Source organism: Rattus norvegicus, chromosome 9 (assembly GCF_021556685.1).
Source record: "Rattus norvegicus strain SHRSP/BbbUtx chromosome 9, alternate assembly SHRSP_T2T, whole genome shotgun sequence".
Lineage (NCBI taxonomy): Eukaryota > Metazoa > Chordata > Mammalia > Rodentia > Muridae > Rattus > Rattus norvegicus.
In genome coordinates this window covers 28,213,584-28,235,739 of record NC_141542.1, presented here as the reverse complement: position 1 = coordinate 28,235,739, position 22,156 = coordinate 28,213,584, and the positions used below count along the sequence as shown (strand labels likewise).

At 50.1% G+C, this 22,156-nt stretch overlaps 1 long non-coding RNA gene across 5 annotated transcripts; it reads left to right on the top strand.

The window, feature by feature from the left end:
* Positions 1 to 4,337: 4,337 nt before the first annotated feature.
* LOC102554116 (uncharacterized) lies at positions 4,338 to 21,683 on the top strand. Of its 5 annotated transcripts, none has more exons than XR_015629023.1 (9): positions 4,355 to 4,595; positions 4,847 to 5,003; positions 11,389 to 11,463; positions 12,179 to 12,228; positions 14,713 to 14,905; positions 16,080 to 16,155; positions 18,213 to 18,520; positions 19,796 to 19,919; positions 20,641 to 21,669. It is a non-coding gene; the product is annotated as an uncharacterized LOC102554116 (long non-coding RNA). The 5 variants fall into 5 exon arrangements; XR_015629024.1 differs by lacking the exon at positions 11,389 to 11,463 and adding an exon at positions 9,169 to 9,359 and having other exon boundaries at positions 4,361 to 4,595; XR_015629020.1 differs by lacking the exon at positions 11,389 to 11,463 and having other exon boundaries at positions 4,358 to 4,595.
* Positions 21,684 to 22,156: the final 473 nt, after the last annotated feature.

The window sequence follows — 22,156 nt, the reverse complement described above, 5'->3', positions numbered from 1 at the left end:
ACACACGCACACATGCACACATGCACACACGCGCACACACACTCATGCACACACACATGCACACATGCACACACGCATACAGATACACACATGCACACACACATATGCACACACATGCATGCACACACGCACACATGCGCACAGACATACACACACATACATGCACACACACATAAACACACACACAAACACACACACACACACACACACACACACACACACACACACACACCTAGCCCCTCCGGCAGCCCACGGCAGCAGTCTGTTCCTCATTATGGGTCACTGTGCCGGTTTACTCACCCAGCTGGAGGCGGTTAGGAGTGAGAAATAGTGAAAGAGAAAGCAGGCTCCCCTCTGTGGCTTCTATTTATGTAACGTGTGTCACAGTGGACTCACAGACTCTGGTTCCGACGTGATCGCAGGAAACAGTTTATTTTTTCCGGACAGTGGCTTGAGGGGTAGGTAGAAGGCCCGGGTTTGGGTTTCTGGTCTCATACCCATGGGAGTTTCAGAATCTGGCTTCCAGAGTCCTCTTACGATGCCTTGTCTCTTGACAAGATCTCACGGTACTGCCTCCCACCCCTGGAATCACACCCGGGCTTGGGACTGTTTGATAACAGGGGTTCTTCAACTGCAACGACTTGGAAGGAACCTGCCTGGTTGGGGCCCCTCCCAGACGCTTCTGAACCCTCCTAAACAGATGGGCTCGCTTTCAGAGCCAGACAGCTAAAGGCTGGAGCTCCCTGAAAAGAGCCAGTTGGAAGTGAAGCTTTGTAGGCAACCTGCACCTGTCACAGGGAAGGATTCAATCTCAAGAGAATGAGGGGCCAGGAAGATGGCTCAGTCGGAAGACCACTTGCTGTGCTTCCAAGGGTCTGGTTTGGTTCTTAGCACCCACGTAGGGTGGTTCACAACCACCTATGGCTCACTCCATGGGACCCCAACACTACATGCCTGTAGGCAGTGCACACACACAATGATGGCTTGAGCCTTAAAGGGGCATCTCTCTGAGAGTTCAAGACCAGCCTGGTCTACAGTCTGAGTTCCAGGATAGCTAAGGCTACACAGAAAAACCGTGTCTCAAAAAACCGGAGCAAGCAAACAAACAAATGTATAGGAAAAAGAAATCTTGTTTTTTTAATTGTTTTTAAAATTAATTTTTATTTATATAAGTACACTGTAGCTGCCTTCAGACACACCAGAAGAGTTAGGTCATCAGGGCCCATTACAGATGGTTGTGACCCACCATGTGGTTGCTGGGATTTGAACTCAGGACCTCTGGGTGAGCAGTCAGTGCTCTTAACCGCTGAGCCATCTCTCCAGCCCCTGAAATCTTGTTTTAAAAAAGTAAGAAGGGCAGACTTCTTAGTTCACTTTGAGTGTTGGGGATCTCAATGAGATTCCTCAGCATGGATTTTCCTGAGGTGATGATGGGGAGGAGCTCGCTCTGTCTGCTCAACCAGCCTTGGTGGCCAGGACTTCAGACTCAGGCGTGAGGCACCTGAAAAGGCCTCCCCGCCCCTCTGCCTCATTCTCCATACAGCACCCACTTGGTAAGACCGGCCTACTTCCCTTGTGCTAAGACTGATGGGAATGTATATGAGGTTAGAATGCTTGAAAATTCGAGCTGTGGGGAATCTGGGAAATACCCTCTTGGCCCTTCCCAAAGGTGGAATCAGCATACAGCTCTCTGCTCACCGACCTCCAGAGCACAGGCTAGCCCAAGTGAGCCTGCTTTCCCATGGTAGGGTGACAGGGCTTTTGTTGAACATGGAGCCCTAAGAGTCTCCCAAGAAACTGCTGCCGGAGAAGAACCCAGAGGCACCAGAGGATCTTGGAAAGACAGGGTTCACCATAGAAACTAGAACAGGAAGTTCTCACCTTTGACTATTTGTAGAGGAAGAGTTTAGGATTCCAGGCCAGAATCTAGTCTGAGGTCTCATAGCCAGGTGTCCTCTCCTGGCTAGGGGAAGAAGTGTCCACATCCCCAGCTAAGCAAGGACCTTACATCTTGACAGTGTAAAGGATGCACGGTGTGCCAGGCAGTGCTGTTTCAAGCCTTTAATCCCAGCACTCAAGGATGCAGAGACAGGAGAATCTGTGATTCAAGGCCAGCCCGGTCCAGAGAGTGAGCTCTAAGACAGCCAGGGCTATCGTGAGAAAACCTGTCTCAAACATACAAACGAACAAACAAACCACACAATGTGACCCAATGAAAGAGAGAAGAGGCTGGGTCTTACTGTTGTTTGTTTGTTTTGTTTATTTGTAGCCCTGGCTGTCCTAGACTCACTCTAGAGAACAACCTGGGCCTAACTCATAGAGATCGCCTTCTGCCTCCAGAGTGCTGGGATTAAAGCCATGTGCCACTATGCCTGGCTTGGATTTTCTTTACTTTTGTTTCTTTTTATCTTATTTATTCTCTCTGTGTGTTCACAAACATGTGCGCACACACATGTATGGATGTCAGGAATTGGTTCTCTCTTTCCACTGTTTGGGTCTCTGGGTTCAAACTCACATTGACAGTCTTATGAAGACGGTCTCGCGAGTCTTAGGCTGACCTTGAACTTGTGATTCTTTTGCTTCAGCCTCCCAAGTGTTGGAATTGCATATGTTTGCCGGGATAGCTAGCAAGGAGGTGGGGTCTTCAACAGTAAAGGGAGCCAGATTCAGTACGGCTTCTAACAGGATGCTTCTCAGGCTCCCTCTTCAGCAGGTTGGGTCCAGAGTGTCCAGGGATCAGCCTGCAGCGACTAGGATTCTGAGACTAGCAGTTAGCGGTTTCCCAAACACTGGTAGCAGCAGTGGCCTGAGGACCCTGAACGCATTCCCTCCACCAGTGTGTCCAAAGATGGAGACTGGAGTACCTGGTCCAGGCTCGGGAGAAATTTCCCGAGTGGAATCCAGCTGGAGACCAGGAAGGATAAAATTGGTTTGGAAGGAAGGAAAAGAGGAGGAAGATTTTATCCGCATCTGTTAGAGACCAGGGGACGATATGACGTTTTGGGCTGGCCAGACACGTGGTACTGGAGAGTTAAGGCTCCAGACTGAGTTTGATTCTGATATGGCCACTCACAGCAGCTTCTCCAGGCTCCTGCGTGACCCCTGCTCTCATGCACTGATCTTGGATATAGTACCATTCATTCATTCATTCATTCATTCATTCATTCATTCATTCATTCAGAGACGGCATCTCTCTGTAGTCTTGGCTTTCCAGGAGCTCACTCTGTAGACTAGGGTGGCCTCAAACTCAGAGATCCTCCTGCCTCTGCTACCCAAGTGCTGAGATTCAAGGCATGTACCACTGTGTCCCCCACTCCAGTACCATCGTTGAAGACCCCAACGCAGCTGCAGATTCTCGTGTCCTGGGAGATATTGGCTTGCATGGTGACTGTCAGTACCACCCATCTGCTCTGCCCTCGAGGACTCCGCCATGCTGCTGGAAGGAAACCATCACTGTCATCACTCCCAACCTCAGAGAAGAGAGACAAGGGGCTCAGATGGCTTGCAGCACTGGCGGGTGTAAGCGTTGGTCCAGACCCTTCTCCAAACCACCACCAAGTTCCTGAGTTGGTTTCTTCTCCCTCCCTCCCTCCCTCCCTCCTTCCCTCCTTCCCTCCCTCCCTCCCTCCCCCTCCCTCCCTCCCTCTCTTTCTTTCTGTCTGTCAACAGAATCTCACTATGTAGCTCTGGCTGTCTGGAACTCACTGTGTACACCAGGCTGGCCTTGAACTCACAGAGACCTGCTTGCCTCTGTTGGGATGAAAGGCGTGAGCCAACGATTCCAAGTTCTTTACAACAAAACAACCTTTTCTTTTCTCTTTTTCATTTATTCAGTGAATGTGTGTGCATACACCCACTCATGCTCACACATGTGCACTGGCATGATCACACGTGCTCACTACGCAGGGCACATGGAGAGGTCAGAGAAGAACTTGTAGGAGTCTCTTTTCTCCTCCCACCACGTGGGTTTCAGCCATCAAACTCTGCTTGTCAGATCTGGCTGCCGTCACCTTTACCCACTGATCCCACTCTGACCTCTGACTTCCTATTGACTCACAGCTATATATAAGTCCGGTTTCTTCGCCACCCACAACTCTAAGTTCCTTAAGCCCCAGCCTCAGTTTCTCCTCTGCCTTTCATGCCTGCATACTGAGCATCCGACCCCTGCCCTGCTTTGATAGACAGGCAGTACTGGCTGGGCCCCTGCCCCAGGCTTGACCCTCATTCCGTAAACCTCTCTGGGGCCCTGCCCCCTCCACCCTGACTCCTCCTTAAAAACAGCAGAACAGGCACCGCCCCGCCCTCCCACCCCCCACTCCCTCAGCCCTCCTCCCAGCAGCCCCGTGGGAGCCCAGGTTTTGCTCGAGGGCAGCGAGTGAAGCAGGCTGTAACAGAGAAACCTCGGGCTCCTCTTTAAAAGTCCCCAGAGGAGGTAGATCTGAGGAAGGGCTGCGGAGAAGGTGCCTGCAGCAATGTCAGCTCAGAACAGCCGGCTGACAGGATGCTGAGCAGGGATTAAGGTCGGGATCAGGGAAGCCGGGGAATGAAGCCCGGTTCCCTGTCTCCCTTGTTGCTGCCACTACCGTCGCCTCTGGGTTTGTCTTGTTTGTTCTCTTGTTCTTGCTCTGGGAAAGTGGGTAGGGAGGGAAGTGGGCAGGGGTGACTGGAGAGGTTGGGGCAAGGACAGGAGACTTTAGAAAGGACAGACAGGGGGCAGAGAGGAAGCCAGGCCTCCTACGTTTCAGGGATGAGGCGGTCATGGGACAGATGCTCAGTTTAATGTCCCAGTCAGACTGGCAGAGGGTGAGGCACAAGTCTTCTTTCCGCTCACTTTCGTGTATTTCAGGAAATAAAGAAAGAACCGGGCCCTTGTGAGACCCTCCGGGTGGATGAAGCAAAAGCCACCTTCAGAAAGAGAGACAGACAGCTTAGTCTTGGTGTCAAGTCTGATCCCAGCACTGGAGGAGAGTGTGGGAAAAGCAGGAGGCAAAGATCATCTTCAGGTACATAGCTGATTCAAGATCAGCTGGGCTGGGCTGGGGATTTAGCTCAGTGGTAGAGCGCTTACCTAGGAAGCGCAAGGCCCTGGGTTCGGTCCCCAGCTCCGGGGGAAAAAAAAGAACCAAAAAAAAAAAAAGATCAGCTGGGCTACAAGAGACCCCCCCCCCCCCCCCCCCCACACACACACACAAACAAACAAGAGCATATGTGTAGGCTGGCTGGTGAGATGATGGCTGGTGAGGTCAGAGCACTTCATGCAAGCCTGGTGAATTAGGTCAGTCAATGGATCCCACTGTGTTGAGAACTGTTCTCCGATCTCTACACATAGACTGTGTTACACGTGTGTTCTTATTCACACACACACTAAATGAAAGTTTTTTTAAAAATACTTTTTTATTTTTACGTGTATTGGTGTTTCGTTTGTATGTATGTCTCTGTGAAGTTGGGTCCTCTGGACCTGGAGTTATAGACAGGTGTGAGCTGCCCCGTGGGTGCCGGGAATTGAACCCGGGTCCTCTGGAAGAATAGCCAGTGCTATTAAGTACTGAGCCATCCCTTCAGTCAGCCCCAAATGAAAGTTTTTAAAGAGAGGGCCAGGTGTGGGGGCAACACTTCTAATCTGAGAACTTAGAATGCAGAGGCAGGAGGATCTCTTTGAGTCCAATGCCAGCCTAGCATACATAGCCAGTTCCAGGCCATTGATAGCTACACAGTGAGACTCGGTCTCAAAAATAAATAAATGAAGACAAACAAGGTAATATTCCCTGAGGACTATCTAAAGCTGGCTTCTGTTTCCGTATCTCTTTCTGTTTCTGTCTCTCACGCACATTCATGTCTGCACATATGAACACACAGAACTAGGGAGATTCGTTGTAGTTATAATGGTATATAGTTAGGGGTTGGGGATTTAGCTCAGTGGTAGAGCGCTTGCCTAGCAAGCGCAGGGCCCTGGGTTCGGTCCCCAGCTCCGAAAAAAAAAAAAGAAATAGTAAAAAAAAAATAATGGTATATAGTTAATAACTGCTCACGATCAGCTTGGTGACCATTGAGGTCCAGCCAGGTACTGGATCTTCGTGAACCAGCCCCTCCCTGGCCATTGGGCTGATGACCCACACGCATGGCCAGGCATGTGGTTTAAGTCTGCACACTACTTTCAGGGTTCTCCCAGGAGCCACGTGGTGGGCATGGCCACTAACATATGCCTTTTGCACACCTGTTCACTGAGCAGTCCTTCTGGGTTCTCGACCCCTCTCTGATCTCTATAAGCTCTGGACATCCAGCTGAGGTGAGGAGAGGGTTTGAACGGTATGAGGGCTTGCAATGGGTCTGGTGATTTGGGAAGGCTCTTGTTTCTAGGGTAAAACCCTGGCCAGTTGCCAAATCTCAGCATACATATGTGGGGAGTCCCCTCCCCCTTGCTGGGAATTTAAACTCTAGGGTGCTGGTTTCTAGAACTGCTAGTCTAAAAAAAAAGCCATTTTGTGATCATCAAAGTTTTATATATATATATATATATATATATATATATATACACACACACACACACACACACATATATATTACAGAATTTCAGAAAACATGGTGGTGAACATCTGTGATCTTGTTATTAGGAAAAGGAGGCAGGAGGGTCAGGGGTTCAAGGTCATCCTCACCTATAGACCAAGTTCAAGGCCAATCTGGGGTACTAGAGACCCTGTCTCAAAAAACTAAAACCAACACTTAGAAAATACAGAAAAGCATGCACACACACACACACACACACACACACACACACACACACACAAAGAGACAAAGATCATTTATAATCCAAAAGCCCAGAGAGAGAGAGAGAGTCCTGTATACGCTAGATCTTTTGACATATGTGTACATTAACAGACTTGAGGATGCTCACTTTTAATCTACAGAGCCTCACATGGCTCACTTTGGTAGTGTTTACCCAGCATGCCCAAAGTCCTGGGTTCATGTCCCAGTGCCCCACAAACTGGTGTGCTGGCAAATGGAAGCCCCAGGATCGAAGGTTCAAGGTCGGGGGCCGGGAGACAGTTCTGTGGTTAGGAGTGCTTGTCGCTGTTGCAAAGGACCTGCGTTCAGTGTCTAGCACCCACATGGTGATTTGAAACCATTCATTCATAGCTGTAGTTCCAGGGAATCCAACTCTTCGGACCTCTGCAGGCACCAGGCCCAACGCAGGCAAACGCTCTTACATGTGAAATAAAATAGTAAATCTAAGAAACAAATTTAAGGTCACCTTTCTCTGTCTGGGCCAGTCTGGGCTACACAGAAGAAGACCCCGCCTCAATAGACAGACAGACAGACTGACTGACTGACTTCAGGAGATCCAATACCCTCTTTGAGCTCCATGGGTACTATGCACACTGTACATACTCATACATACAGAAACAAATACACATTTTAAAAGTGTTTTAAGAAGAAGAGTGTCCTACCTTTTGGTTTATTAGGAAGCATCTCCATCAATCCATGCATCCATCCGTCCATCCGTCCATTCGTCCATCTGTCCATCCATCCATCCACCCGTCCATCCATCCGTCCATCCATCTGTCTGTCCGTCTGTCTGTCTGTCCATCCATCCGTCCATCTGTCCATCTGTCCATCCATCCATCCATCCATCCATCCATCTAACCGTCTGTCCATCTGTCCATCCATCCATTCATCCATCCATCCATCCATCCATCCATCTAACCGTCTGTCCATCTGTCCATCCATCCATTCATCCATCCATCCATCCATCCATCCATCCATCCATCCATCCATCCATCCAGTGTTTGGTTATATAGATTGTTTCTGGATTCTTTTTTTTAAACTATGATAAGCACCACTGCAATGGGCATCTTCAGAGAGAAACTGTCGAGGGGGCAGATTATCCAGTAGCTGTTTGCTTGTCTGTCCGTCTGCTTCCACTTCCCATTGGGACAGGTCAGCTCTGATTTGTTCTTGGGACTGGGGAGGCTAGCTGGGCCCCAGTTCCCTGTGGGTGACTAGAAACTAGTGAACCAGTGTCCTGACCAGATGCCCTGGTTGATAACAGTGAACCCAGCTTTCCTGTTGGAACACTTGTGGGTTGTCACCAGCCCTGTGCTGAGCCTGCAGCCTCAGAACTACTAGATTTCAGATTCTCTGAGCAGTCCAACCATGTCTAATCTTCCTAGGTAAACCTGGCTTCTCCTCCCAGGCCTAGGCTCTCCCTGTCAGACCTCCATCCCTAACTCTCTCTGGTTCTTTTGTTAAGTTTTAGAGCTGAAGGCCCAGCCCACAGAGCCCTTTCACTGGTTCCCCTTGTGTGGCTTCCTGGCTCCCCAAGCAGCAATATTCTCTCTGATCCTGTTTTTAACAGCTCAATTTGGATCCTGGGGTATGATCCCCCACACACACCTCCACAGCTTGTTCCGCCCCTGCCTTCTACCACACCTAAGACACTTTGTCTCTTCCCCATGAGCTCCAGGCAGAGGCTGATGCTCTCACACAGATTTGACCACAGGGTTAGAAGGAAGGACCCATCTCCCGGCTGTTCAGTGGTCTTCTGGGGGAAGGGCTGAGGATCTGGCTCAGTTGCTAGCATGCTTGCCTAGCAAGCACAAATTCCTGGGTTCGATCCCTAGTACTGCCTAAGCCAAGCTTGATGGCACACAACTATAAAAGCAGCACCGGGATTGGGGATTTAGCTCAGTGGTAGAGCATTTGCCTAGCAAGCGCAAGGCCCTGGGTTCGGTCCCCAGCTCCGGAAAAAAAAAAAAAAAAAGAAAAGAAAAAAAAGAAAAAAGCAGCACCCACTGGGAGGGCTCTGGAGGCAAGAGGATCAGAAGTTCAAGACCCCGCTCCGGCCTGAGGTAGAAGAGAACTAGAGTAAAAAAAAAAAAACAAACAAAAACAAACAAACAAAAAAAAAACCAAAAAACAAAAAAACCCAAGCAAAATAAAGCAGACTTGGGAGATGATATTTACTAATTCGATTTCTTTCTGTCCAGCGCTGGTCCTATTCCCAATTCTGTGGTGTTTTCTCTATTTTTTTCACGTCCCTCTAGTCTCTCCCTGGTCTTGCCTTCTCTTCTCTCTGCTCTGACCCACAGCCGCCCACCCTCCTGCCTCATCTCCCCTCCTCTCCCCTTTCTTTTTTTTTTTTTAAGTTTTTTTTTTCTTTTAACTTTCAAGGTCATTCCGGACTCCTGATGCCGCCAGTCCCTCAGTGAGACGTGAGCGCCATTGGCGTCCGTGGCCTCTGTTTCCGTGGCAACCCAGTAACCATTAATTTTCAATTAAAGGAGACAAAAAGCTGGATGACAGCTCTGGGTCTGCTGAAGATGTCAAGAATCTGTATTAATATACAGCAAGAGAGCATAATTGTGTGTCCATCTTCCAGAGCGGTGAAAAATGGGGGGATAATTACCGGCTCGAAAGCCACTCTGTAATTTAGTTCTTACTGTCACCACAGCCCTACACATTAGCATAAATTAAAAGCAGGGTTTATTGTTATCGAAGTGCATTGATATCGCCAGACCCGCTTTCTTCCTTTTAACTGTTTGTTGTGGATGAAGTGACTCCCTGGTTCTTGCCGGGGTCTCCCTGGGATAGAGGGGAAACTCCAGTGTTAGACCTGGAAGGTTGGGACCATTTTTTCTGCCATCCTCGGGTCCTCCCGGTGGAGAGAGCGACGAGGTCTGTGGATGATGGGCAGGTGTGGCTCTATTTTTTGCTCACCTATGAGGCCATCCTATGCCTAAGAGCTCTCCAGCTCTTTCTCATGGGTTTCACTGTCCAACCAGGTTCATCTTAAAGTCTATCTCCAGTCCCTTGGGTCCACAGCGGGGGGGCCAAGGATCCTTTAGGATGCAGTATGATCATGGCCAACCTGTTAGAGGGATGGGTCAGCACAGAAGGGTCTCCCCTCCCTGTCTGGAGACGGAGATGCCAGGAGATGGGACCTTCTTGATTTCACGGTTCAGGATATTGTCAGTGAAAGTGGAGACACTCCAAATGGAGCCAAGTACCTCTGGGTCACCTAGAACCCTGGGTCCCCAGACAGAGCCTCAGGGGCCCTTCCTCTTGCTGTTTGCCCGCACTTCCCTGTGGTCTTGAGTCTTGTCACCCTGCAGCCTCAGCTCAGAGGAGTCAGAGTGCCTCAAAGTATCTCTCTGCCAGAGTGCCAGTGACAGCCGCAGAGACCCAAGCATTTCCGCAAATAAGGGTGTGATGTGGGGCTTTTCTCGCATTCTATCCAGAGAGAGCTGTCCTTCAGCGGGAATTTAGTGCAATTACCCTTAAGGGAGAGATCCTTACACAGCCAGTCACAACACTGACCTCCTAGCTGAGGTTTGACAGCAAAATTACAGGCTGTGTACTCAACACAGGGGTATCCTCCCTTTTTGAGGGGTGGGGGGAGGAAGGAGGAGGAAGCAAAGGAGATACAGACGCTTTGAAAGGAAAAGGGCTGGCTTCCAGCTGCCAGGCATGAGGGTTCTCCTTGGCAAGGTGTCGACAGGGCAAAGAGAAGGAACCCTGAGGTGCCCAGGCACTCTGGCTGCCAAGGGGGGGGGGGCTGGGACAGCAGTCCCGCCCTATGGATGTCTGAGCCACAGTCTGCAATTCTATGATCCCGGCAGAAGTGCATCTGATTCCAGGTTGAGCCTTGGAGCGCTAGGAATTACGTAATAAAATACTTATAGCGTGTCTTCCAGACATCTGTCCCTCGGTCCTTCCCGTGGTGCTGGAATGTTCTTGTACCTCAGAGAGAACACATTCAAGGCCCTGTGAGCCTCACCTGTGTCACCTGGGTAAGGCTCACAGGCTAATGTGCTGCTGGTTCAGACTCAGAATGGGCTTATCTCTCAGGTGTGCTGGCCTGTCACCTGGCGGGACACTAAGGGCAAACAACAGATGACTTCTCTTCCAGAGGATTGGAGATGCACTAGGTGGACTTTGGAATCCCCGTAAGGAATGGTGGAAAATCTTAACGTAGAAGCAGCCCCAGAGATTTCTCCCAGGGATGTTTCCCCCTCTCCATCTCTCTGCCCAGTCCAGGAGCTCTGTGCCTCTAAGTCCCTTCCACTAGTCAACAGCCTTGACGGCTTGCATTTCCTCCTGAGGGTGACCGAAAGCCCACTTGTCCTGGATTCCTACCCTCCTTGTGGACTTTGGACAATGAGAAGGTCTTTTCAGTGCCTGCAGATAACTGCAGGTGCCCCCCTCACCTCCTCCTGTCTGGAAACTGGTAGACAGGCCCCAAATGAGGGCATTTTGTAGCTCATCTTTCCAAGAGCAAAGAGGACTGAGAGTGCAAGGGGCCCAACCGGCAGACCCAGTGTTTAGTGAGCACCTACTGTATACACTCCATGCACGAACACCCGCCATTCTTCCTTCCATCTTCCCGCCCAGGTTACCTGGTTAGCAAAAGGCAGAGCCAGGGGGGAGCAGAGGTCCCCAGTTGCACCTGAAGACTTGCTTCAAGAGGTAATGTTGCTCCTAATCTAACTCATGGGGCGCCTTCACGTTGGAAGTGTGTCAGACGTTACCTGTCTCCCTATCTTCAGAACCTACCGTCCTTGCGGCCTGGAAGGGAGAAAGGATTCTTGGGAAAAGCCAATACGAGTCTATGGCTTCCCGCCTGCAGGTTCACAGCCCACACCCATCTCACCAGGGACACGGGCAGCGCCTTGATTCTTCCTCCCCATTGAACCTGTCCCTGAGGTCCTACCTGGGCCCTCTGCCCTTATAGAGATACCCACCAGAGTCATCCCTCAGCCATCCCTCAGCCTTGGTAACTTTGGCCTCCTCAATTAGGGTCTCCTTACCTGGTGTATGCTCATCGTTTGTATAGAGCCTTACTTGGCTCTGTTGAGCGCCAAGTCCCCCACATGGTAGAAAGCAGGTGCTTCTTACATCTGGCCAGTGGAAGGATGCAGGCTCAGCATACTGAGGCCCAGGGGCAGCACCCTGAGTGTCTCAGGGGCTGAGTAGGTCTGGCTTTACGTAAGAGATCACTCTGGTGTATGTTAGATTTCAGGTTGTAAGGTTTATGGCATGGGCCCAGACCCTACTCCTAGTCTGAACTTTGAGTATGGCAGAGTGGAATCCTGGAAACTTTTTTTTTTTTTAGTTTAACTGTGAGTGTGTGTAGTAGGCATGTGGGTTAAGTGTGTAAATCTTTTTTTTTTTTTTTTTTTAGGTTCTTTTATTCGGAGCTGGGGACCGAACCCAGGGCCTTGCGCTTCCTAGGTAAGCGCTCTACCACTGAGCTAAATCCCCAGCCCAAGTGTGTAAATCTTAATATAGATGTGGTGGTCCGCGATCAACTGTCTTTCCTCAGCTGTTTACTGCTCTTATTATTATTATTACTTTATTTGTGTGTGTGTGTGTGTGTGTGTGTGTGTGTGTGTGTTCACACCTTGCATATCTATGCCAGAGGACATTTTGCCAGACTCTCTTCTTCTACCACGAGGGTAGTAAGGCTGGGTGGCAAGCACCTTCTTCCCCTGAACCATCTTGCTGGCCTTCCCCACCTTTATTTTTTGAGACAGGGTCTCTCAACGACCCTGAAGTTCATCAGTTGGGCAAGGCCAGCTGACCGGTAAACTTCAGTGACCTTCTTGTCTCCACTCCTCACCCCAGGTTGGGCTTTTCACATAGGCTCGGGTCATCTCGATTCAGGCTCTCTGACTTGTGTGCCAGACAGGCCACTGATGGAGCCGTATCTCGGCTCCTTCATGCAGGGTTTCTGCCTCCATCCCGCTGCAGGTCCTTCTGGGTACCTCCTTTCTAACAGCTGCAGACTGAGAAGGATTCCTTTTAGCCTCCCTCTGCTACCATTAGCCCAGGAGGACCCACAGTTACAGCCGGGCTCTTCTCCCTCTCCCAAGACTCAGGTAGTTTACCTGGGCTGGAGTCCACACCCAGGAGTCCAAGGGTGCCCCTGGGAGGCCCTCACCCTAGCCTCCAAGTGGCTCTCCTCCCCACAGATGGTAAATCCTGGCCCCAGAGTGGCCACACAGAGCATGCCTCTTAAACAAACACTACTCCTTGCTGTTTATCTCCCTGGCCTTTAAACAAACTCTTTCAAAGGTTTCTGCTGATAGTGGGAGATTTGCTGAAAACCATTCCTTGCTTAAAAGCCCTGGGTTTATGCTGCAGGGTGGGGGTTGTGGGGCCTTCAGGCCTGGCGTTTCTCAGCCTCGGGACCACATGTTTATCCTCTGGGCCTCGATAGAGAAGCAGCAGAGGCTAATCTTTATGGAAAAGAAAAATAATAAAAGCAGGAAAGGGGAGGGGCGAGGCGGGGAAGGTTTGGTTCTTGTCAAGGACTCCAAGAGGCTGTGGCAGGTTGGGGTGTGGCAGTGCCCACCAACTCTGCGGTGGGGGTGGGGCCCAGTGCCAGGGTGGGCGGGGCTCTCCGGACTTTGTACAGAAGGCAGGTGAGCCTCCCCTTGGCCTCCCATCCCCTACAGAGACCAGGGTGGGCCTCTCCCAAGAGCATTGGGAAGGAGTGGGGGTGGAGGTGGGGCCTGATGACAATCACGTGGCCCTGCTGTTTGCCCTCCTCTGCCTTCAACCTGAGTTCTGGAAGCATGGCGTGCCTTTTAACGCGTCCTTCAGCATGCCCGCTGATCTTGTTCAAAAACCATTCACTTAATTCAGTGTTTCTCAACCTGTAGGTCGCGACCACTTCGGGGTTGAACGACCCTTTTACAGGGTCACCTAAGACCAGTGGAAATCATAGATATTTATATTATGACTTGTAACAGTAGCAAAATTACAGTTACGAAGTAGCATCAAAAATAATTTTATGTTTATGGGTCACCACAATGTGAGGAACTGTATTCAAGGGTGGCAACATTAGGAAGGTTTAGAACCACTGATTTAATTCCCACAATACAACAGATCCCAGTAAGGAGCTTGGCTTTGCAGCTGGGGAAACAAAGGCATAGAAAGATCACTGGGACACATCCCCTTTGGTTTGGGCTCACAGGGGATGAAGTGTGGGTGTCACATTTGAAAATGACTCTTCCCAAGTGGGGAACTGTTGTTGTTGTAGGGCGTGACACTGTTTCCCTCAATCCTCCCAATGATCCAGAATGTTCTCAGTTCCATGGTGTCATTGACCACACCAGGATTTTTGTTTTTTTCTTTTATTGTGTCTCATGTACCCTTGGCTGGCCCCAAAATCTGTATGTTGTTGAGATGAGTTTTTTTTTTTCTTTTTTCTTTTTTTGTTTTTTTGTTTTTTTAAGATAGGGTTTCTCTGTGTAGCTCAGGCTGTCCTGGAACTCATTCTGCAGACCAGGCTGTCCTCGAACTCAGAGATCCACTTGCTCTGCCTCCTGAGAGCTGGCATCAAAAGTGTGTGCCACCACCACCTGGTGAGATGGCCCTTTTGCTTTATATATGTGTATGTGTGTGCTTCTGTGTGTGAGTATGTGTGTGTAAGTGCTTTATGTGTATGTGTGTGTATCTGTGTGTATGTGCATGTGAGTGCTTTACGTGTATGTGTGTGAGTATTTGCATGTGAGTGCTTATGTGTATGTGTGTGTATCTGTGTGTGAGTATGTGCGTGTGAATGCAGGTGCAGGAGGAGGCCAGAGGTGTCAGATCCTAAATGCCAGGAATTTAGGCATGCACCATCGTGTCTTGCTAAGCGCATGGAAATTAAAATAATGACACTTCTTAGAATCCGAGATTTACACTAGCTGTTATTGTTGCTTTTAGGACTGTGCCTTTCTACATATCCCTGGCTCCCCTCCATCTCACACAGATCCGCCTGCCCTCTACCTCTGTGATGGGATCAACGGCGTGCACTTCCATGGCTAGCTTCACTCTGAGGTTTATGGAAGAAGGAGCAGGTGGGCTGGAGAGCTGACTCAGTGGCTAAGAGCATTGGCTGCTCCTCCAGAGAACCCAGGTTAGTTCCCAGCACACATAACTCATAACCATCTCCAACTCCAGTACCCGGACTTCAATGCCTTCTTTTGGCCGCCGTGGGCATCTGCGGTCAGGTGGTACACAGGGGTGCACTCAGGGCACACATACACATAAAATAAAAACAAACCAATTATAGTAATACGTAAAGGATCTCTATGGCAGTGGGGCGGGCACGCATGGGTGATTTGCCCTCCTCTCATAACCCACCTCCAAAGCCTTGAGGCAATCATAGAGACACCTGAGGTGGGAAAGCGGTGTGGAGGGAGTGGCTTAGTCTGTAGAGTACTTGTCTGGCATGTGCAAAGCCTCGGCAAATGGAAAAACTGGTTGTGGTGGTGCACACCTGTAATCCCAACACTTGGGAATGGATCAGAGGTTCAAGGTCACCCATAGCTACAAGAGACTCCCGGGGAGTGGGAGAGAAAGGTGCCGAGACAAAGACACCAGAATGAGCCATCTACATCCAAGACCCATTAAGATGTGGAGGTGGGATTCGAACCACAATAAGTGGCAGTGTACTGATTTCTGTCACCTCTTCTTCATTGACTCTGGAATCCAGAAAGGTCAAGTGGCTTGACTGCTTCAAGATGGCCTTCCACAGGCTGGAAAGGGGCCTGGGCCAGGGGTCTTAGGTATTGTTGGTAGGCTCCTGGGCTCCTGGGTGCTGAGCTTGTCTGAAACCTCTCAAGGGCAGAGGCCCAGGCAGGGGCAGGTGTCACACTGACTTCCCTTGTTTGTTTGTTCCTTTCCTGTGGCAGGTAGGGCTGGAGCAGAGAGCCAGGTAGGAATTTCCACAGCTAGCAGCCCAGGAGCTCAGGCAGGAAGCCACTCCCGCCTCTTGTTGACAAGCCTGGGGCCACACCCCTCAAGTTAGCACAGGCTGACATTCCCCTCCCCCAACCCCTGCTCACTGCCAAATACCTTTCCCTTCCAGAAAGCACCTTTCAGCTAGCACCTGAGCTGCCCTAAGGAAGAGAGAGAGAGAGAGAGAGAGAGAGAGAGAGAGAGAGAGAGAGAGAGAGAGAGAGAGAGAGAGGAGGTTGAGGGCAAAAAGAGATCAGGTGGGAGGTGGGGTAGTACAGGTTAGTGCGGAGTTCTGTGAGTGACTGTCTCCCACCTCTCTCCCTCCATTTTGTATTACTCTTTCTTTACAGAGAAACATCCGGCTTCCAAAAAAACGTTTCCTTCCTCCTAGCAACTCTTGCTGTAAGATACATGATTCACACCAAGGTAAACATGACTAGTAACGGCCTCCAAAGCGACACTTTCCGGGGAAGAGTTGGCAGCCGGCCCCTTTGTGAATTCTTTGATTTTGCTCAACGATTTCCTCGGGTGTTCCTGGAGGAGACTCTATTGCTGCCCCACCTTTCACTGCCCAGACTGGGGCAGCTATCCAGACTGTTCGGCTAGCCGCTGTCTCGGCTTTGGTCTCTGTGGGTAATGATACCCTGGCTTGGTGACTTGCATGTAGGTTTGCTGCTTTTAGTCCAAGTTCTAATTTGCCCCCGTCCATATGAAATGTTGGGGACACTGCCCAGTTTGAAAGGGGGGGCTGCCTAATGATAAGCCTTCAGGCAGATGCCGAGCTCCCCAGGAAGCTGGGCAGGCACTCACGCAGGACATCAGACCTTGGGGTAGAATGTCTATCAGGGTCTCCAGAGGAGTTTTTCTCTATCCTCAGCAGCGGAGGGCCCTTCTGTGAGTTATCAGGAGAGACAGGGCTCAGGGATGCCAGGGATCTAAGCAATCATCTGGCCTAGTGGCTTAGAAAAGGTACAGCCTTGGGGATATAGCTCACTTAATAGTGCTAGCCTTGTATGTATGCGTCCCAGGCTCAATTCTCAACACTGTGCTAACCAGGTTTAGTGGGGGCACACTTGTAACCCCAGCATTTTAAGAGTCCAGCACAGGAGGATTATAGGTTCACTGTTAACTAACAGCTGGGACTACCTAATGAGGTCAAGTCTAGCCTGGGCTGCTGCCTTAAAAAGCAAAACAAAACAAAAAAACAGATATGGAGAGATGGCTCAGAGGTTAAGAGCACTGACTGCTGTTCCAGAGGTCCTGAGTTCAAATCCCAGCACCCACATGGTGGCTCACAACCATCTGTAATGGACTGTGATGCCCTCTCTGGTGTGTCTGAAGACAGCAACAGTGTACTCATGTGCATAAAATAAATAAAAACTTAAAAAAACAAACAAACCAACAGGGGCTCGATTCAGGGTATCATTCATTACCCACAAGGTCCAGAGCTTGGACAGTAGCCTACCATTCTGAAGATGTCTCTTCAGGGACTGTACAAGAGGTCAAGTGGGGGTGGAGGGTTGGGGGTTGTAGGGTAGGGGTTGGGGTTGGGAGGTTGGGTGGTGGAGTCTTCCCCAGGAATGCCCAGAGAAACTGTTGAGAGAATCAAAAAAATGCAGAGAGGGGTCTTGGAAAGTCAACAAGCACGAAGGCCTGAGTTTGGGTCCCCAGTACCCATATAGAAGCTATAGCTTGTGGAGCTCATGGCCAGCCGGTCTAGGCAAACGTATAAACTCCTGATTCGGTGAGAGATCTTCCCCGAATGCACCTACAGACATAACACTTAGAAGGTAGAGACAGGATGATCAAGACAATATCCAGCTACACAGCAAACAGGATCCTCAGAGCAAGCTGGCTAGGAAGACAAGCCATATCGATGAGCTCTGGATTTGATTGAGAGAGCCTGTCTCAGTGAAGAAGGTGGAAGAGGGAATGATTCCACACACCAACCTTGAGCCTCAACACACATGCACACATGCAAACACATGCATATACAAGCACACAATGCACATACATGCACACATCGACACACACATACAAAAACACACATGCATATGCATACCACACACAATAGAAATTAAAAACGATTTAGTAACAATAAAACAATGGAAGGGGATCTGGCTCAGTTGATGGCGTGCTTGTCTAGCACGGATGAGGCCCTGGGTTCAATGAACGGAACCCTGTAAACTAGGCACAGTGACGCATGCCTTCAGTCCTTGCAAATGGGAGGTACAGATGGAGGGTCAGAAGTTGAAAGTCATAGTGAGTTCAAGGCCAGCCTGGGCGATTGGCACCCTGTCTCAACCCCTGACACTCCCATCCCCCAGATGCCACCACAGAACTCAAAAGTACGTATCCTGCTTCAGGCTTGGTCTGCAGAGTGCAACACGGCCTTCAAGCTCAGTTTCAGGGTGACTTCCACGGAGCCATTCTCAGTCTTCCTCAGGCCGATGCTTTCTGTTGTCCTTCCTCTCTCTCCTCAGCACCTGCCCCAACTTTCTTCATTTCTGCTCGCCCGGGGGCCAGCGTAACCCTCAAGCATCCAGTCTGCACAAGATTGTTTCCAAGGCTGCTGGCCTACTTTCTGGGGTGCTGGGGAGACACGTTGGGTCGGCTGGGGACGAGGAGGACAGAGTATATACTGACTTTGGAGGACAGTTCCTTAACGACAGAGGAGGGCCACAGAGCCCTTGGAGCCTGGCAACCAAGGTTGGCTCAGCCCCTCAGCAAGCTCCATCTCAGCACCAAGCAGGAAGAGAAGCAGAGGAGAAGCCTGGGCCCTGGCACCCTGGTGAGTTCTGTCTTGGGTCCTGAGAGCTCAGCCTTTGGTGTCCAGAGCCTGCAACACTCCCAGGGCCATTGCTACAATTACATCTGCAAGTGCTTAGCCCTCAGCTTAATGACTTAAAAGCCACCAACTGACCTAGAGTCAAGCCCTGTGTGGGCAGGAAGGGAGGGTGGCCCAGGACACATTGCTTCAGACCTTCCTTTTTTTTTTTTTTTTTGGTTCTTTTTTTCGGAGCTGGGGACCAAACCCAGGGCCTTGCACTTCCTAGGCAAGCGCTCTACCACTGAGCTAAATCCCCAACTGCTTCAGACCTTCCTTAATGACCACTAGGTCACTGGGGATGGAGTCACTATAACCCATTTGTCTCTCCCCAGCTCTCCCACCCTAACCTTTCCTCAGACCCCCTTCTCATGCAAACCCAGAATCCTTTGGGTGGTTAGACCGGACATGTCCCCAACTACCAAGACTGAGAGTTGCCAAGGCAGAAAGTAACCAAGCCAGAGTGCCTGGCGGTTTGTCATCCGGAATCCTTTTTAGCTGGTGTGTTGGGTGCGGGAGGTAGATGGTAGAACAAAGCGGGAGGCGCTGGTAAGCGCTAATCGGGGATAACAGAGCGACATGTTTTTATTTTATTATTATTAGTTGTTCTGCTTTGCTTCAGACAGGGCTTCTGTATTCCAGGCTGGCCTCAAATGCCCTATGGGATTATGGGCATGCAACGACTTGCCTAGTTCTGGTTTGCTTTGCTTTGCTGTTTGGATCTATGCAGCACCTCACCTAGTTGATTTGGTTGTGGAGACCAAATCCAGGTCTTTGTGCAAACTTGGCACACATTCTACCAACTGAACCACACACACCCAGGCCCTGTTTTGCCTAATGTTTCGTGGTGTTGAAGATTGAATTCAGGGCACCTTGGAACATGCCAGGCCAAATGTTCTACCACTGAATTCTACCCCTCGCCTTTGGTTTTCTAAGACAGGGTCTCTCTATGAAGTCCCGGCTGGCCTCGAACTTGAGACCTTCCTGCCTCTGCCTGCCAAGTGCTTTGGTTACTGATGTGTGTTCCTATGCCCAACCAGCAAACAGTTTTTAATTTACATTATCTTATTTTTAAATTATGTGTCTGTGTGGGGTGTGCGCGCGCGAGTACAGATAGTCTCACAGGCCAGGAGAGGGTGTCAGATGCCTTGGAGCTGGAGTGATAGGCAGCTGTGAGCCACTCTGCAGGAACAGTGTGTGCTGTTCGCTGCTGAGCCATCTCTCAAACACTTGTTGCAGGCCTGCACATGTGTAGCCGCTCATGGGGTGAACGTGGTGCGTGTGGGGGTCAGAGGACAACTTTTGGGGGTAAATTCTTCCCGTCTGCCATGGAGGGTTCCAAGTCAGGACATCAGGCTTGGCGGTAAGTGCCTTTACCCACTGAGCCAGCTCGCCCACTGCAAACATTTTTAAAAGGGTGTTGATGCTCAAATGGACCAGCCTGGGGGTAGGGACAGGAGGGGAAGCAAAGAGAGCAATTAGGGAACCGATTGAGATGACCAGGTGAGAGGCATTGATGGCCGAAATCCAGAGAGATGACCCGGATGGTAGGTAACGTGCCCCATCAGATCTGTCAGTCTTTGAGTGGCTGCTGAAACATTTGTTGAAGGAGGAGGGTTTGCCCATTGACGATGAAAATACCAACTGGTAAATTGGTAAAGTAAAAGAGTCAGATGGTAGACTGATGGGCTTAGAATGTACAGAGCCCTCCCTCCGTGGTGCCCTAACCGCCACACTGCATAAGCCAGGCAAAGGTGCTTGAAATCCCAGACCTCAGGAGGAGGTAAGGGAAGGTGGGTCAAGGAAGGATCCAGGGTCATCCTGGGCTTTATTATGAGTTAGAGGCTAGCCTGGGCTACACAAGACCTCACCATGAAAAAAAAACAAAGGTTACAGGTGCTCAAGGCTCAGAGGCCCTTTCTCCCTGTCCAGCCCCTGGTAGAACGCTCAGATCTTTAGAAGGAACAGGCAACAGCCTCGTGGAATGGGTCTTGCTTGATTTAAGTTCGGCAATATGATTTATCTCTTTTAAATATTTAGACATATGGAATGTGAACCCCCATTTGTCCTTTTGCCCCATCCAGGGATGAGTGGAAAACTCCTGAAGGCTGGGATCGTGTCTGCCCAGCCTCGAGCACCCTACTCTGGGCCCCTGGTAATTTCCACCAGACTGGAAGGAGAAACAGATCCCGGCCTGGCAGTAACACACGTGTACTCTGTCTGCTCTGGGAAGGGCTGGATTGTTCAGAGGTTTTTAAAAGATTTGTCCTGGAACGGGGGGGGGGGGTGGAGGAAGCTGACCCCAAACCCAGGAGAAGATGGTATGGGTTAGAAGCCCAGGTAAGCTCGGAGGATCTTCGGATGTTCAGCTCCCGGTGCATCTTGTCATCCGACATGATGCTGGTAACTCCATCGGCCCACCTCCCTCTCAGTCAGCTGGGCAGACTCAGGGTCTGGCTTACGAGGACTTCTAGAAAGCATTGATTATTGCTAGCTCATAAAATGGCCCCTTGGAAGGGATGTTTGAATTTTTAAATTACGTTTTGTTTATCTCTGTGGTTCTTTCCTTCCCTATATGGGTCTGTGAGATGGAACCCAGGTTGTGGAGTTTGACTGCAAAAATGCCTCGATTAGACGAGCCATCTCCAGGGCTCCTGGAACAGGCTTGTAAACCAAGCTAAGGTTCAGGGCAGCCTGTCAATCTGTCACTCGGTGACTTAGGCAGAAGGACAGACAGAAGGGTGGGCTGCATGAGGCCCTGTCTCAGAACCAAAGGATCTTGGACCAGTGAGAGGGTTCAGCGGGTGAAGGCATTTGCCGCACAAGCCTGTTCATCTGAGTTCAGTTCCCAGGTCCCACATAAAGGAGGAAAGAGAAGATGTCTCAAGTTTCCCCTCTGACCTCCATGTGCCCATCATAGTACAACAAGAGCCAGGCATAATGGTGTCCACCTTTAGTCCCAGCACTCTTGGAGGCAGAGGCAGGAGGATCTCTGAGTTTGGGGCCAGCCTGGTCTACACTGCTAATTCCAAGACATCCCGGGCCACACATGGAAACCCTGTTTTGAAAACCAATAAATAAACAACGTAAGCAAATAAAAAATTTAAGTAACAAAATAAGGCCAGCTGAAGTGTGGTTCCTAGCATTTCGTGTTGACTGTAGTGCCACACTGTCCCAGGCCATCTGTAGCCTTGGGTAACTTGTCCTGATCTGCTTCTTCAAAGTTCCACCCTGTCATCTCCAGGAACCTTGGCAGAACTCCTCCCCATCTCCCTCTCCTTCCCCTCCCCTCCCCCTCCCCACATTTCTCTTTTTGATTTCTCTCTGTCTCTGTCTCTCTGTCTCTGTCTCTATATCTGTCTCTGTATCTGTCTCTGTCTGTCTCTTCTCTCTCTCTCTCTCTCTCTCTCTCTCTCTCTCTCTCTCTCTCTCTCTCTCTCTCTGTTGCTGAGGTAAGAAGAGAGCATTCGGTCCCACAGAGCAGGGGTTGTAAATCCAGTGTGGTTTTGGGGAACCCAGTTCAGCTCCTCTGGAAGATCAACAGTTGCTTTTAACCTCTGAGTCACCTCTTCAGCCCATACTCTCAAACCCGGATTCCAT